General features: G+C 36.2%; 1 long non-coding RNA gene across 1 annotated transcript in view; it reads right to left on the bottom strand.

Moving 5' to 3' along the window:
* LOC134274206 (uncharacterized) overlaps window positions 1-18129 on the bottom strand; it is a 208692-nt gene that overhangs the window by 138543 nt on the left and 52020 nt on the right. The gene's annotated exons all lie outside the window — the stretch shown is intronic.

Genomic DNA, 18129 nt, shown 5'->3' with positions numbered 1-18129 from the left:
AGCTCTGCTAAGATTGTTATCGCTGTTTATACGCGCCGGCCATTAAGTGATCAAACAAAGATCTTCCCATTGATATCATTTGCAATCATTTTATTTTGTTTGTTGAATAAAGAAATCAGTAAGGTCATTTAACATAAAAAACATTACTTGAACAATGCAAGAGCTTAAATTTAATGTTCTTGCTGTGTAAGTTAGTGTGTTTTTTACTGTACGTATGTAAAATCATAAATGTTAGTGGCTTTGCCTCACCACAGTTTTACCTCTGTTACATCTATAATTATAACATGACAGGTTATAACATAAATCGATTTAATCATGTACAAGTATGAGATATTATACATTCGGATTTTTTTAATTTACCGAACGAAAAGGTGGTAGAGTTTATTTTTCTTGGAATCTTATATAAAAATTATATTGTTTTCGTGGTTTCATGCCAAGAAATCACGTCAAATTTTCCAAAGCAATGGAGTCAGTAAAAGTATCATTGAGGCAAATAACCCATATTCCCTTAACGCTGGCAAGACAATTTACGGCAACAGATTTCAGGAGGTGGTTCCTAGGTTTTCAGCTTTTCTTAGTTAAAGAAAGATAATTAAAACTTGATACATTCCACCTTTTATTTCAATCATTGATATTTTTACTTTTAAAATGAAAATATTTAAATAGCCAATGTTATGATATAGATATACGAAAAAAATTGAAAGTCAGCTTATTATAATTAATTAAACTTTCTTTTCCCTTTATTTTACACTTTTAACAACATTTGATTTAGATGCCCCCTACCCAACCCCCCCCCCAAAAAAAAAGGTGTGTATGCAAGGGTTCTCATGCCAAGAAAACCTTAGCAGTCTGTCCGAAGAGCGGACTCAATAAAAGCCGAATTAACGTTAATCTGTGAAACTCCCCCCAAAGGATTTTGGCGAGGCAATTAATGTCAACAGTTATGAGGGAGGGATCTTAAGTTTTACTGGGTTTAAAACACAGGTACAAAACTAATAATTTAGAAGCCTTTGCACCCCTTCCTTTTTTTTTGGGGGGGGGGGGGGGGTGGGGGTCATATTTTTTAAATACTGTAAAAAAAAAAAGTAAGTTAAAATAAAAGAAAGTTAAAAATCATTAATTATGGTAAACTAATTCGTCAGTAGAAATATGCTGTCTTTCAATTTTTTACGTATTTCCATGTAGTTTTTTTTCCTGAGCATAAATTAACGTCGGGTACGATGAACTTGGTAGTTGTGGAAGTACCGCGCGTCGAATTATGGGGAAAAGGGTACCACATTCCCGGAAGTTGACATCATTTCCTGGTTAAACAAGAGGGAGAGGAGTACTAAATTGGTAGAGGTATCACACCGGTAATTGACCAATCAAAATGAACTTACTCAAATGTAGGTCCTTTCTTTTGAGACGTTTTTCTATTCTCTTCCGAGCCATTTTTACAACTTTGGTACCTGTTCCTAGTAAATTTTATGTACTTTTTGAACAAATAAAGGTTTTTGACAGGAACTATTTTTTTCCGGGAATAGGATGCTACTTCCTGCGGTACACTCGGAATGTTTATAAACACATTGAAAACACGTGGATTTGAGGGTAGCCTGTTTGCAGATGAAAAAAGTCAGAAAATGCCGTGTAGGTACCGTTTTGTGTGTGAGAGTGTGTCAGCTAGTGTGACAGGTAATGTTTAACACCTCCTGCTAGATATTTTTTCAAGTAAACAAATACCAGATTTTTTTTACGACTTTTTATTCTGTATGGAATTTTATAGTGAAAACAATTACCGGTGTGACGCAACCTAGTTGGCTATGTTAATATTTTCATTTTACATGTAATGTAAAAATATCACTGATAGAAATAAATGGTGGAATATATCAAGTTTATTTTCTTTAACTAAGAAAGCTGAAAACCTATGATCCTCCCCCCTTTAAATCGAAATCTGCTGCCGTAAATTGTCTTGCTAGCGTTTGGGGAATATGGGTGATTTGCATCATTTACACTTTTATTGACTTCATCAGTGCGTAAACCGGACGAGATTTCTTGGCATGAAAAAATAAGTGTTCTACCTATGTTTAAACAGGCACGTAGCATCGTGTTTTAAAGTGGGGGAGGGGGGCAAGCCAGAGAAAAAAAATTTTCTTCTAAAAGCTGACAAGCAAAAAAAAAAAAAAAAAGAGAGAGAGAGGCTTTGTAGAAGCGAGGGGGGGGGGGGGTTAGTGGCCAACTTTTTGCAAGGCCAACTTCCTTTCACTTCTTTTTTTTGCGTACAATACTACATTTCCTTGATATCACTTTACTCTTTACTGTGGTAACAAGTTAGAAGTGGGGGGGACCAACCTTTCAATGGACATTTTCTAAAGTAAAGGCAATGTTGGGAAAAAAATAGGGGGGGGGGGCTCCCGTTGCTACGTACCTGTTTAAACCCAGAAAAAACTTAATATCCCTCCCTCAAAACTGCTGACATTAATTGCCTCGCGCGCACATCTCACTGGGGAAGAATCACCGATTAACGTTAATTCGGCTTTTATTGAGTTCGCTCTCCGGATAGAATGAGTTTTCTTGGCCTGACCACTAGTATTGTACTGGTAAAACGATGCATAACTTTTAATGACAATGGTATAGAACATTATATAATGATATATTTATATCATGGCATTTCATAAAATAGTTTAGAATTAAACTGAACTTGAGTAATTGAAAAATATATACATAGATTACAAAATAATTTCTGTTGACATTATGTACTCTGAACTTCATTGTTGGAAATAACATTTCATTTGGTAATTTTTTTAAAATGCTATACCCCATTTCCATAGAAAATATGTTATTAAAAAAAACGTAGTATTAATGAGAAAAGAAAGATGTTATTGCAAATAAATTGAGTTCAGTAAATTCATCTTCACCATGATTTAAAAGAAATTGAGCTGCCATGGCAATATCAATTACACATGGTCTTTTAAAGATAAATTACCGAACGAAAAAAATATGTAAAATATATATAATTATTGATTTTATTGATATATAATTATTTGCTTTGTGAATTTAAGCAAACTACGTCAGACGAGCTTTTTAGGAAAGCTAATACTTGTAGTGTATTGTATTTGGGGGGTTGTTTTTTGGTAGGCCGAGGCTATCCGCACGACGGTCGTGCTAATTACCGATGTTATCCGCACGACGGTCGTGCCAATAACTAAAGTTATTCGCACGACGGTCGTGCGAATTATAAACGTTATTCGCACGACAAACTTCAAAATTAATTTATATTAATTATACGTTTATGTGTATTATATTTTTACTTTGATATGATTTTTTACATGTCATTCTGCTTCTGTACGTTGAAACTCAATACAATTTTATTTACAAGGTTAGCTTTTTTAAAAAAGCTGAGTGTCAGCCACTGGAATACAGAAAGTTTCTTTCTTGTTTTGTAATGGTTTATGATTTGATTTATCCATCATGTTGTGCTCCTTCAATGTAATAAATGCCATTGTAAAAAAAGTTAAATTATTGTAATCGTTTTCTTATTTGTAACATAATGCTGTACATAATAAATAATAAAGCATAGAATAAAATTTAGCTAGTCTGTATCGTGATCATTACAATGATTTCCAATAAATTCTCTTCGGTGCAGATATACAGATCAGAGAAAGTTCATCTCATACCGGTAAATGAACAAAAGCCACCATGGCAACTAATATCACGTTAAGTTCTATAAAAATGATATATATAGCTAGATTATGATGAATAAAAGAAGGTTGACTTTGTGTTAAATTGTTTTAAAATACATGTCTTATTAAATAACAGTTTTCAGTTGTGCATTTCGAGGCAATGCATGATGTGGAGGGGGGGGGCATACTGCATGTATATTTTATTCAATTTCTAAGTTTGAGCATCCATTTTAGTGTTAAAAGGAAAGAAAAGAATTGCTTCCAAAAAGGTAATGAACGCCACGGAAAACAATTATAAATTGAAATTTAAAATATAAATACATGCAATACATAAAATGTCTTTGATGATGTTTACCATCATAGCAAAGCTATAGATTAAAATACTGGAATCCACAACCCCCCCCCCTCTCTCCCCTTTCATTGGAAGAGGGGATGTTGACCCTGTCTATATAAAAATCAGCACTATCTCATTTCCACTGTGGTCAGTTCCTCACATGTGGCCGCGGTTCACGTGTTCAAACGGCACTTACATGTCTATCATCATATAAATTATAAGAATTTACTGTCTTACAGTGGTCTTGTGATGTTTTCATAACTTCCATCATTAGAGTGAAAAGAAATTGATCGTTCTTTTTTTCACTATTTGGGACCTTTGTCATGTTTGTGGCATGTGGATTGTTGTGTGAATTCCGACCCATACATGTCTTATGCAAGATCGAGGGAGTCTTGCATCAGGCATCCAGAGGAGTACACAATTTAAATCTTCGGCTTGCAATGGCGATTGTGGGAATAAATGTACTTATTGTCTATCAGAAGCAATGAAATATTTTCATACTGATAGTATCATTTAAAAAATGACAAATATCGCATCTAGAAGCTGAACAGTCTATGTCATTAATTTTCTTCGAGAACGACAAAGAACAATACAGTCTATAAATAGATCGAAGTCAGTGTACGTGAAAAGCACGCCCTCTGGTTGGAGAATTGTGCAAATCTTTTTCCCAGAATTCCGATTAACGCAAGCGCACTTGCAGTTTCATCCTAACGTAACTAGTCAGCCCGGGGGCTGACTAATTAGACATCCACATAAAGTTAACCTACCCTTTTCCATGCTTACTATTCAGGAGTTCCTAAGCAAGAGTTTTTGTTGTTGTTTTTTTTAAATCGGATTTAGCCTTTTTTTGCACTGATATGATTTTTCCAAGAAAAAAAAAAGAAGAAAAGAAAAGAAAGACCCCCCTAAAAACGGCATTTCTATTTTCGAAATACGACACGCAAATTTTAATTTTATATACACCCTTGATATGATACATGAACTAGTATAATATAGGAATCAAGATTACGATCTCCCTATGGTAATAATTAAAAGAACAAACAAGTTTACCCTCTTTCAGAACGTGTCTTTCATGTTTTGTTTTATCCATCATGTTCACAGTTGTGTTCCTTTCTAAATAAATAAAATTTCGCATTTTTATACTGAGTAATAGTTTTCTTATTTGTAAAATAATGCTGTACCACAGGCACTTGTTTCGGAAATAATTATTAAACCCATAGTATAATAATAACACATTGTTTATTATTATGCTATGGGTTTAAAAATTATTTCCGAAACAAGTGCCTGTGTGCTGTACATAAAAATTAAAATAATAAAGCATAGAATAAATTTAAGCTAACCATGATTATTATATTTTTTAGGGGTGGGGTGTTATTTTGGAAATTCAAAAAATTTTTATACATGCAGTATACATATAACTAAACTGCAACTAATAAATGTTTATCATATTTATAAACAAAACAAGATTAACATATACTGGATTCTCTCTATCATTCTGGGGACTAGGGGTCGCCCCTGTCTAAAAATCCGCGAGGTTTTTCACACTTGAATACTTCAAACTATCGCATTTTACTTACCGCATGGTCAGTTTCTCGACTGTGGGTGCAATTCACGTGCACAAGCGGCATTAAGGGACTTACATCATGTACACGTCTCAAAAATAATACGGAAAATTCGACATAATATTTTACCCTTATTATAATTTTTACGTGAAGTATTCGGAGGAAATAGGAGAGAGAGAGAGAGAGAGAGAATTAATTAAAATAGGGAAAGACTAATTAAGACCATAAATAAAGGAAAGTATATTATTATGAGAAAAATATTTGTGCACAGGTTATAATATATATAATTTTTGCTCCAGTCAACATAACCTTAGAAAAATACCCAAGAATAAAATAATACAAAGGATGAATAATATTTAATAAATAATATTTAAAAATATATGTCATAATACGAGAAATAGTTTCAAATTCCAATCTTGTCAATAACATCCACGTACCAACGAGAATTTCTAACAATACACGCACGCTTCTTGACCCAGTTTTCACTTCAGCTGATATTCAGGTACATGATTCGGGTGTCCTTGAAATTGACACAGCTTTTAGTGATCACAAAGCAACTTATATTGCACTAGCCTCGAATATAAATTACAATCGCGCTTACGAAAGAAAAGTATGGGATTATAAGAGTGGTGACTTTGACAAATTAAATTTCTTAATACAAAATTGTGATTGGGATAAATATATCAATGATGCCGACAATATAGACGCGGCTACTGACAATTTTTCAAACAAATTTCTCTCTTGTATTAGACAATCTTTCTGTGAAAAAACAATTACTATTCGTCCACGAGATAAACCTTGGATGGACTCCATTCTGCGTAAAACTCTAAGACTTAGAAATAGATTACGAAATAAAGCATTAAGAACGAAGAAAGATTCGGATTGGGCTGAATTCAAAAAAGTTCGGAATACGTTCAATAACATGAAAAAATACGCTATAGCTAATTACTATGACAATATAGAAATGCACCTAGTAGACGCAAACAAAAACAACAACAAATTATATTGGAAACTAATGAAGGACGCATTTAATGTTAAATCATCCAATGATATCCCTCCATTACAAATTACTACCGATAATGGGAAAAATAGCTTAGCCTTTTCTGATCAAGATAAAATTGAAGCACTCAACAGTTATTTTTCATCCATCTCGTGTATTGATGATAAAAACCATAGTCTACCACAAATCTACTCTTCATGTAGTGATAATCTTAGTAATATCATAATTAAGGTAGAATGCCACACCAAATTTTTATTTTATAGATCTTTGAGTCATCCTTTTTAAACAATGGTTTCAGCATTGAAAGGCCGATATTAGCTCCTAATTATTTTATATGAATTTTTTTGTATTTTTTCAAAGAAAATGAAAAATATTATTTACATCCAAATTAGTTGTTTTCGAGTTAAAAGTTTGCTGTAAATGAATGCATCATATGGTTATCTTATAAAATATGTAAAGAAAGGGTGGCTGGACTTTGAAATTTTTACAAGAAAGCATCTAATTTGGATGTAAATAATTTTTTTCGTTTTCTTTGAAAAAATACAAAAAAATTCAAATAAAATAATTAAGAGCTAATGTCGGCTTTTCAATGCTGAAACCATTGTTTTAAAAGGTTGACTCAGAGATCTATAAAATAAAAAGTTGGTGTGGCATTCCTCCTTAATGAACAAGAGGTAGTTGACATTATTTCAATAATTCCTGTTAATAAAGCCACAGGTCCCGACTGCATCAGTCACAAAATGCTTAAAAATACTGTTTCTACTGTTTCAAAACCATTGACTATGTTATTTAATAAATCACTATCAGAGAATGTTTTCCCGTCCATGTGGAAAGTAGCTCATGTATTACCTCTCTTTAAAAAGGATGATCCGTCTTTAGTGTCTAACTATAGGCCTGTGTCGTTGTTAAGCTGCGTTAGCAAAATTATGGAGAGAATTATTTTCAAACACGTGTATAATTATTTTCATTATAATAATTTATTTTATCGATATCAGGCGGGTTTTTTACCTGGTCACTCTACAGTGTACCAACTTCTAGAAACTTATCATAGCATTGTGCAAAGTATAGACGAAGGCAAATCGTGTTGTATGGTTTTTTGCGATCTATCTAAAGCATTCGACAGAGTATGGCACAAGGGTCTTCTTTTCAAATTACAAACGTACGGAATATCTGGTGATCTTTTACTGTGGTTTACAAGTTACTTGAGAAATAGATCACAAAAAGTTATGTATAAAGATCTGCTATCATCCAACCTCAATATATATGCAGGTGTGCCTCAAGGCTCAGTTCTAGGTCCTCTTTTATTTTTGATATATATTAATGATGTTGCTGAAAATATGCTTACAATGTGTAGATTATTTGCTGATGACAATTCACTGCAACATGCATCATATAATGTACTAGATATAGAATACAGGTTAAACCACGATCTTGATGTTTTAGACAAATGGTCGAGTACATGGCTTTTAAGATTCAATCCAGCAAAAACAAAGGTTGTATTTTTTTCGTTAAAACATAGACCTGTTTTACCTAACTTGTATTTTCAAGGTAATGCACTGGAGTTTGTATCGGCGCATCGCCATTTGGGTATATTGTTGTCACAAAATCTCAACTGGTCTGAATATATAGATGGTATTGTTAATAATGCTTATAAGAAATTGGGGTTATTGAAGAAGTTGAAATTTTCAATCGGTAGGAAAAATCTTTCTCTTTTGTATACAACATTTGTAAGACCTACACTTGAATATGCTTCAATTGTCTGGGATGGTTGCTCTTTATCTGATGTAGAAAAACTTGAAAAAGTACAATTAATGGCTGCTAGAATAGTTACTGGTCTTCCTATATTAGCTTCAAGAGAATCACTCTATTTTGAAACAGGATGGGTACCTTTGAAAAACCGTCGTTACCAATCTAAAATGATTACAATGTTCAAAATTAATAATTGTAATGTACCGGAATATATACAAGACATAGTCCCAAAGAAACGAGAACACACATCAAGATACAATACACGAAATAAGGATCAATTAACTATCCCAAGGGGCAGGTTAGAAATATTTAACAAATCTTTTGTACCTGATACAGTTAAAAAATGGAATTTACTGAATAAAGATACAAGGGAAGCCATCTCAGTCAATTCTTTTCGTAAGAATATAAGTGATAATAATCCTAAAGCACCATCATATTTTTTGTTTGGTAAACGTATTACCAACATTATTCATACTAAATTAAGGCATAACTGTGTTTTGAACCAAGACTTATTCAAACGTAATATTATTGATAATCCCTACTGCTCTTGTGGTAAACACGAAGATGCCTATCATTTTTTCTTTGTTTGTAAAAAATACTGTAATGCTCGAAGTAATCTTTTTGACTATCTTTTTCGACTTGATTTAAACATCATAGATGTACACCTACTGCTATGGGGCAATGAAAATCTCTCAATCGAAGTAAACAGTGACATTTTTGCCGCTGTTCATAAATTTATAAATGAATCCTGTAGATTTAGCTAGATATATTATTGAATCTTATTTGTACACGTTTTTGTTTCTATTTTGCATGACAATTATTATGTGTTTTTTAAGGAGAAGAACTAGTAAGTTGTTAGAACTTGTTTCTTATCCTTTTGCTTGACAATAAAATATGTTCAAAACATATGTCAATTTATTTAGACACGACGAAGAATAAAATAAAAATAAACGTTCGTTGGTTGGGGGTAAAAAGTATACGTTCGTTGTACATATATAATTTCCAGAACAGCGTTCAGTGTTGATATAGTTTATGTTAGAGTTATCTCTCTTGTGTCGTGCGGATAAGACCTGTTATTAGCACGACCGTCGTGCGGATAACGAAAATTATCGGCACGACCGTCGTGCCGATAGACACTTCCTTTTTGGCAACGGGATGTTTCGCGCCCATGCATGGTTCGCACCGCGATGTTTCGCGCCAATTCTGTTTCGCCCCGCGATGTTTCGCTCCTCGAACATACTTCAGTAAATGTATGCTCTGATAATTAGGTTTATAGTAGTTACATGTACTTTATCATACCTCCATCTAATTAAGTAATTCTGTAATTATTGCCGGCTTGGGGAACCTACCCTTAAATTATATGTTTTCAAGTTAAACGCAGATAATTGCTGTGCGACTTTATATTTGCTGTAATGAAATAATTCTCACCTTTTGATCTCCAACTAGGGGCCTAATCACAATTCAATTGTTGAACACACACGCTGAGCAAACGGGCACCACATTAACATTTACGATCCGTTACCTGTGTCACCGCATATTATTAAGTCGTGATTTTGAGAATGTAACACGTATTTATATCTAACATTTAATACCATGAATACATGACCTTAAATTATTACTAAATAAATGAAATATTAAAAAAAGAGGGGAGATGTTTCGCACCGAAATCGGCACGAATCATCAAGGCGCAAACCATCCCAGATTCGTTGCGTTTCCGCCAAGCTGGGTCCAGGCCATGATCTCCAGAGCTCCTTGAGTTTGTGATACAACCAATCAATTGTTTCTTATCACTATATTTTTTTTACCTAAAGTGATTTATAGTCATCATTCTATTAGGAAATCACTATATTGGCGTCGTCGGCAGGATTTTTGGTCTTACGAGACTGAAGCGGTGCCTAGGGGACACCGCGCGGTCAGGCCACGTGCAGGTGATTATATTTCAGCGGAATGGATTTAAGTTATGAAATTTGCTAGAAATCAGTGATTGGGATATGTTTTATTTTGGATCGAGTTTTCTGTTGGGTTGTAATGATTTTGTGTTTTACATGTAGGGCTGTAGGTCAACCCAAGCTTTAATTTGTTGTTTGTTAGTCTCAATTCGGAGTTATGAGTGAGAAGAAAAAGTTATTTGGTCAGGTTAAGGAGAATCCCGAGTGCATGAGTGGCATGGGTGTCCTGGGGGGCAAGGTAGCTAGGCCGGGTGGTTTGGCATGGGCCCAGGGGCATGATGCTAATGCATGGGGTGGCTCTCAACCTGGTTGGGCAGACCAAATTTCCAGGTTAACTCCGTTCAGACCACCAGTATTTGGTACTCCAGTCGGTAGAGGGGGTGAGAATACTGTGGTTTGGGAGGTAGACATGTCCCTTACCCTGGAGACTAATGATAGGCAGGTTATGGATACAGCCACTGACATTGGGACAGCTGGGGGTGGACCACATCAGAGCTCTGGGGTTATACCGAGCAATGATCAGGTCCTGGCTTGGTTAAAGGGAGTTCAAACCCAATTAGTCCAACTGACCAAGATCCTGGCAGGGAAGTCAGGGGGTAACCACTCCCTGGAATCTAGTGTAGGGGAGGAAAACAGGAACACTGCAGTGAGCAGGCACAATGCAATCTCATGAGTAGCCCCACAGGGAACCCCGGGTCGGGTGGTTTGACTTGTGCAACTAGTGTACCCAGCAGCACCCAGGTTACAAGTACAAGCACTAGTGTAGTCTTCTCACATGTGGGTCAATCTGAGCAGAGGAATAATGAGGGGCAGTGTAGAGTCTTGTTTTCAAGTGGGCATGGCGGTAACCCATTGAGAGTTTCCCCTGGCCAAAGTGTTGGTCAGGGGAATGGGGGTAGTCATCCTTCAATCATTAGGACTCAATCACACACCAGTAAGGGGGCAGTGTCCTGGGGGGATCCCCTGTATAATTTTGAAGGTCCATTAACTCCAGGTAGGTCGGATTACGCTATGCCTCAGGAGGCATATGAACATACAAATAGGGAATTCCCTGGGACTCTGAGTCACTCATGTTCTGCATCGGGGCAGATGTTTGTTAGGGGTCAGACAGGCACAGAGGCGGTGCCAGTGGTCAGTTTGGGGAGTCCAGTTATGAAGCTTGGGCCAAAAGATAGTGTAAGCTTCCTCAGCACCCTGTCAAATGCCAATCAGCTTACATGTTTCCATCCCGTGTAAATTCAATCAAATTTTATCAGGACTACTCATGACATCCGTCCAGTACATATAAAGGGGGGGGGGGCATCCTTCGCCCGTCGGATGTATTTAAACACTCTTGATAATTTACTTCACATCCTTGTAAATCATAACCAAGTTCCATTTCTTGTTTCAAATATTTCATTTAATAAAGACTTCAAAGTTCAATGAAATATAACAAAACAGTCAGTACCTCTATATGAGTCTAAGTCCTAGCTTAATTAACATCTCTGGCCTTATAAAATATAGTGGATTGCGGTGTCCGTGCGGTGGAGAAATTATACGCAACTTAATTTGTATTAGTTTACATTATTTTCTCATACCTAAGTCGCTAGTAATTTACAGTCAGTGATGTTGATGACGTAATATGATCTGATCGTTACGACCGTCGTGATGAAACTGGCGTTCGCTGCTCATATATATAACCTTCTGTAATGGTCACGTGATCACAACAAACCAATGAATAATTGTCCTTTCTGGAGCCTCTCAGAACTACTTTACATACATTTTGTGTAAAACAAAGAAAATAACATCGCTCAAAATGTCCTTTCTACATGTAAAGTAGCAGCTATAAATTCTATTCGATGTACATAATAAAATAAGTTCAACAAACAATCTGTAATAAAACGGACACACACAATCTTCGGCGTAGTAATACCGGACAATAATGTACACACATAAGTATTACGCTACACATTCAAGTTCCTAAACATTTCGTCAAATAAAACATAATCAAATGACAATACTGCAATAAAATAACATTTAGGTATCAATTATGAATATTTGACGACACGGACAGTGTTATTTCGATCTTATCAATTGTAAAACAACAATGTTTATGTCACATGACTATTTTCTTCGTAAGAAAGATGGCAAGCGCCCAATTTACAACACATCTGATAATGCTGAAATAAGTAAGTAAATTACAGTCGTAATATGATAGATAATGATGAAAAACTGACTTACAACATCTCAGTATAACTGTCCCGTACTGTCTGTTCAACATTATCTCGCTAGATCGTCTAGTAATACAAAACCAACATTTGTTTACATTACAGTGTCGAAGTGCAATGTGTATTGCATCAATAATTCAAGTAAACAAAAAGATAATGAAATAACATGAACAATAAAACATTTCTAGTAAATTTACAACTGAATGCTACTTTACTTCACTAAAAAACACTCCACCATCAGCCTGTCAGTGCAATTAATATGCAAAATTCTAAAGTCCAACCCCCATGCATATTACAATAGTGATATTTTGCACCGTCATGCTGTAGGGAAAATACTTCTTCAGGAACCCCTGTTACACTTTCGGGATTATCTAATGGTGATTTCTCAAGGTTTGGCCGTAATATCCCAGCTGAGGCCAAGAGTCAGGTACACTGGAGACCTTGAGTGGGGTCTGTTCTACGCGAAATTTAGAATGTTGGCTTGCTATTATAGGTGGGATGATGACGATGTCTGTTGGCTCTCAGTGTCTCCGTAGAGGGACCAGCACTGAGATATTTCTACCTGCTCTCCTCAGGGGGTGAGCATATGACTTTTCAGGGGATAGCATCTCGATTCAAGCAACGGTTCGGAAAGGGTACATTGCAGGCCGTGTCGCAAGTGGAGTTTAAATCCATGACTCAAGGGACTGATGAGAGTTTAGAGCAGTGGGGTGACCGGGTCATGGAAACCGCGCAACGTGCTCTAGGGGCAAGGGTCCCGGGACAAGTGCTCCAGGAGCAAGCAGTGCTGCGGTTTGCGATGGGCTGTCTGGATGTGCGCGCAGGCAGACGACTGATCGACAGCCCCCCTGTTAATTTAGATGAGGCTGTGAGGCGAGTAAAGACTTACCAGCTAAGCTGTCAAGCCCCTTACTCCTCAGCACAGAGTAGTGTGCCCTGTCTCATTAGGCAGTACACCGTCAGGTGTGGAGAAAAAGTCACCACCACAAGCTCCATGTAAGGGGTCCTCGGAGACCAGAAAATGGACGTCACGGAGGAAAAATTCTGGTGTCAAGTCAGGATTTAGGCATGACCAAAGGGTTCCCCAAGGCAGGGGACAGGATTTCCCATGGCAATGCAAGCTAAAACTCTGGAGAGGTCGTTGCTCTAAATGCCATCAGCCTGGGCATTTCCGTCGTGAGTGCCCAGAACGACTTATGGGGAGTGGTAAGGACAAGTCAGAGCCGCGGAACAGACCCCAGGCCTCGGCAGGCCAGGGGCAAAAGAGGCGCAAAGCACCAAAGTGTAAATGTGCCGGTCTGGGGAAAATGACTGCACCAGATTAAGGAGAAGGTTCATGCCCCTTGCTCATTGAGCGGGGCTAATCAGACGACTAGTATACAGTTATCTTTCACTTGATGTTCTTGTCCAGATGTCAGATGTTCTGTGCCCAGGGAAGATCCAGGATGGCATGTTCGCCAATACCGCCAGTAGGGGACAGTCCGGAAGAACTGGAATTTGCGTTAAACTACTGTTTCTGTTTGGAAAGCCAATCATGATTTGGACAGTTTAATGTTAAAGAGATTTATTGTGGATTATATTAAATAATCATAGGATGTTAACTCTTATTATCTTTTGTGTAAAAGTGTTATTTTATATTGTAAATGGCCACCACTTTGTCGGAATTGGGACATTCCTCCACAAAATGGGGGGGGGATGTAGTGTATTTGGGGGGTTGTTTTTTAATTGTAATTGGGATCGGGCTCGAGAGCCCATCGATCTCTCTCTTCCCGCGTTTCCGTCAAGCTGGGTCCAGGCTATGATTTCCAGATCTCCTTGATTTTGTAATACAACCAATCAATTGTTTCTTATCAATACAATATTTTTACCTAAAGTGATTTAGTCATCTATATTCTATTAGGAAATCACTTTATTCTACATACGCCCGGGTCTCTCTCTCTCTCTCTCTCTCTCTCTCTCTCTCGAGAGAGAGAGAGAGAGAGAGAGAGAGAGAGAGAGAGAGAAAAATATTAAATCTCAATAATATTTTCAAGAAATGCGAATCAAAGCACTTGTTATGCATTTTCTAATTGGAAACTGATCAGCAAAATGATATAGCCTACTAGGTAAAAATAGAAGACGTGGTCTTATAAACCACATAGAAATTGTCAATCAGAAACTCGAGCATCTCTTAAATATCAACTTCAGAGTACTGGTGTGTACAATCAGATTTTTTTTTTAACAAAATAACCAATGACAAGTAAATTTACGAGTTCCATTTTTATTGAAAAAGCATCTGTCAATGATATCAAAAAGCCTGGTCTTTAATTTATTGTGGGGAATAGTTGTATTTATAAAGTTGAAAGTCGTTTATGTAAGTTTTTATGGTGTTCATTTTTGTAAAATTTTGTGATTTCAAGTGTTCCGAAAGTTTTTAGCTCACCTGAGCCGAAGGCTCAAGTGAGCTTTTCTGATCACATTGTTTCCGTCGTCCGTCCGTCCTTTTGTCCGTCTGTCTGTCCGTCTGTAAACTTTTCACATTTTTGACTTCTTCTCAAGAACCACTGGGCCAATTTTGACCAAACTTGGTACAAAGCATCCTTGGGTGAAGGGAAATTTAAATTGTTAAAATGAAGGGACATATCCCCTCGCAAGGGGAGATAATCAAGAAAAGACAAAAATAGGGTTGGGTCATTAAAAAATCTTTAATGAAACTTATGTGGAAGCATCCTGGTATAGTGTAGATTCTAAATTGTTCACATCATGACCCCAGGGTGAAGGGCGGGGCCACAATGGGGAATCAAAGTTTTACATAGAAATATATAGGAAAAATCTTTGAAAATCTTCTTCTCAAGAACCACTGGGCCAGAAAAGCTGAAACTTATGTGGAAGCATCCTGGTATAATGTAGATTTTAAATTGTTCAAATAATGACCCCCGGGGGAAGGGCGGGGCCACAATAGGGAATCAAAGTTTTATATAGAAATATATAGGAAAAATCTTTGAAAATCTTCTTCTCAAGAACCACTGGGCCAGAAAAGCTGAAACTTATATGGAAGCATCCTGGTATAGTGTAGATTCTAAATTGTTCACATCATGAGCCCCGGGGGAAGGGCTGGGCCACAATGGGGAATCAAAGTTTTATATAGAAATATATAGGAAAAATCTTTGAAAATCTTCTTCTCAAGAACCACTGGGCCAGAAAAGCTGAAACTTATATGGAAACATCCTGGTATAGTGTAGATTCTAATTTGTTCACATCATGAGCCCCGGGGGAAGGGCTGGGCCACAATGGGGAATCAAAGTTTTATATAGAAATATATAGGAAAAATCTTTGAAAATCTTCTTCTCAAGAACCACTGGGCCAGTAAAGCTGAAACTTATGTGGAAGTATCCTGGGGTAATGTAGATTTTAAATTGTTCAAATCATGACCCCCGGGGGAAGGGCGGGGCCACAATGGGGAATCAAAGTTTTATATAGAAATATATAGGAAAAATCTTTGAAAATCTTCTTCCCAAGAACCACTGGGCCAGAAAAGCTGAAACTTTTGTGGAAGCATCCTGGTATAGTGTAGATTCTAAATTGTTCAAATAATGACCCCCCGGGGGGAGGGCGGGGCCACAACGGGGAATCAAAGTTTTATATAGAAATATATAGGAAAAATTTTTGAAAATCTTCTTCTCAAGAACCACTGAGCCAGAAAAAGTGAAGCTTATGTGGAAGCATTCTGGGGTAGTGTAAATTCTAAATTTTAGGAATCATGACCCCCGGGGAAAGGGTGGGGCCATTATAGGGAATCAAAGTTTTACATAGAAATATATAGGAAATATCTTTGAAAATCTTCTTCTCAGGAACCACTGGGCCAAAAAAGCTGAAAAATATGTGCCCATGGAAGGATCATGGGGTAGTGTAGATTTCAAAATGTCTAAATTATGATCAGTGGGGTAGGGTGGGGATGCATTATGTATAACAAGCTTAAGGGGGAAATCTGGTAAAGAACAGAATGGTTAAAGCTTCTCAGGTGAGCGATGTGGCCCATGGGCCTCTTGTTTTTATAGCCTCAACATCTGTAATTGTTGCACAATACTCCGAAAGTATCTCCACTATACTGTTAATATCATGGTGGGGACACAGGGGCTTGTGTAGAGAAAATAAATCGGTTAAAAAAATTAGTACCTTGGAGAAAAAAAACGTTTTTCTCCTAGGTACTAATTTTTTTAACTGATTTATTTTCTCTACACAAGCCCCTGTGGTGGGGAGTAAAGAAAGAGGCCTATTTAGAATAAATAAAGTACTTAATAAGCTTGATCGAAATGCATGCAATTTTCACTAAATGCCTCAATACAGCTAACAGTCTATTGGAATTCCCATGGGTACTAATTGCACCCCGTTATTAGCAGACTTATTTTTGTATTTATATGTAAACCTTGGTTGCGTAATGAAATAAATGACAACACAGGTTTCAAAAGTTCAGCAGGTTATATTCTAACTCATGTCATACATATGATAATCATGATAGCCCTGTAAAATCAATGTATAAAGCCTCAGCAATGTATACAATAGTCAAGTGTTCATATTATAATATAAAACACTAATCGTAAAATAGTCCCTCACTGATTAATACGTATCATAACGCATTAACTTAATATCGTAATAGTTTTAACACTCATAAATTTAATTTATAAAGTGAGCTCCACTGAACGTATTTATTTATGAAAGTTTAGCGAAATAAAACAATTACATGTATTTACACTTTCATTTACAAATTACATCTAACAAACAGCTTACCAAAGCTCTTCCGAAAATATGCTAATTTACTAAGTGCTGTGCTGTGCCAAAAGAATTGAACAAACAAGTTTTTAACTACTGGAAATATATACACGCAGAACCAATGCTTAAACTTCTGAGATAAAAACCAAACAAAAAGTCAAACATACCATGACTGAAAATCCAAAAACATCCAAAATCTAAACTGACATAGATCACAACCTGCTGGTACAACAGCACGGGACAAAAAAAAACACCCCAGAGAAATTCAAAACCTGTCTATGGTCACCAGTCATGTGATAAGTCTAAACAATCGCTCAATGGAGTTTTGGCGGGAAAATATTTAATTCAACAAAATTGTAAAATAAATCAGCAAAGACTTTTAATACCTTTGTAATTTTGTATATCTGTAAAACTTTTATTTACCTACCTATACTTTATAATTATAAGTGCATAAAATTTTTTTAAAAACCATAACTTTAAAAATATATACACAGAATTCTGATATGCTATATGTACATATATGAAGCAGGGCTGGGTTTCACAAAACTATCGTAAGAATTGTCCTAAGATAGATCTTACGATCATCTTAAGATCTGACTTATGACAATAATAAGATTTGCTACTGCTGTTTCACAAAACTATCTTAGGTGTAAGAAATCTTAAGACGAATTTCATTCTTCAATTCCACCGGGATTTTTTTGTTAAAAATATGTTTGCACGAAGTTTAGTTGCCTTTCCTCAATTTTGCAGAAATACCCTCGGGAAAAAAAATTATTGCATCAATTTTAATGTAATTAGGGTGTGTTTGGGGTTGGGTCATAAAATTAAATTTGAAATAATTTCATCACCATAAAGAATTGAATGAAATTTGTACAAGTTTCCATCTTCTTGCTTAGAAAATAGTAGTTCCTGACGACATT

This window comes from Saccostrea cucullata, unplaced genomic scaffold (assembly GCF_032062105.1).
Source record: "Saccostrea cucullata isolate Sc308-1 unplaced genomic scaffold, CSIRO_AGI_Scuc_v1 ctg759, whole genome shotgun sequence".
Classification (NCBI taxonomy): Eukaryota; Metazoa; Mollusca; class Bivalvia; order Ostreida; family Ostreidae; genus Saccostrea; species Saccostrea cuccullata.
The sequence above is the reverse complement of the archived record's forward strand: the minus strand, read 5'-3'. Positions and strand labels throughout refer to the sequence as shown.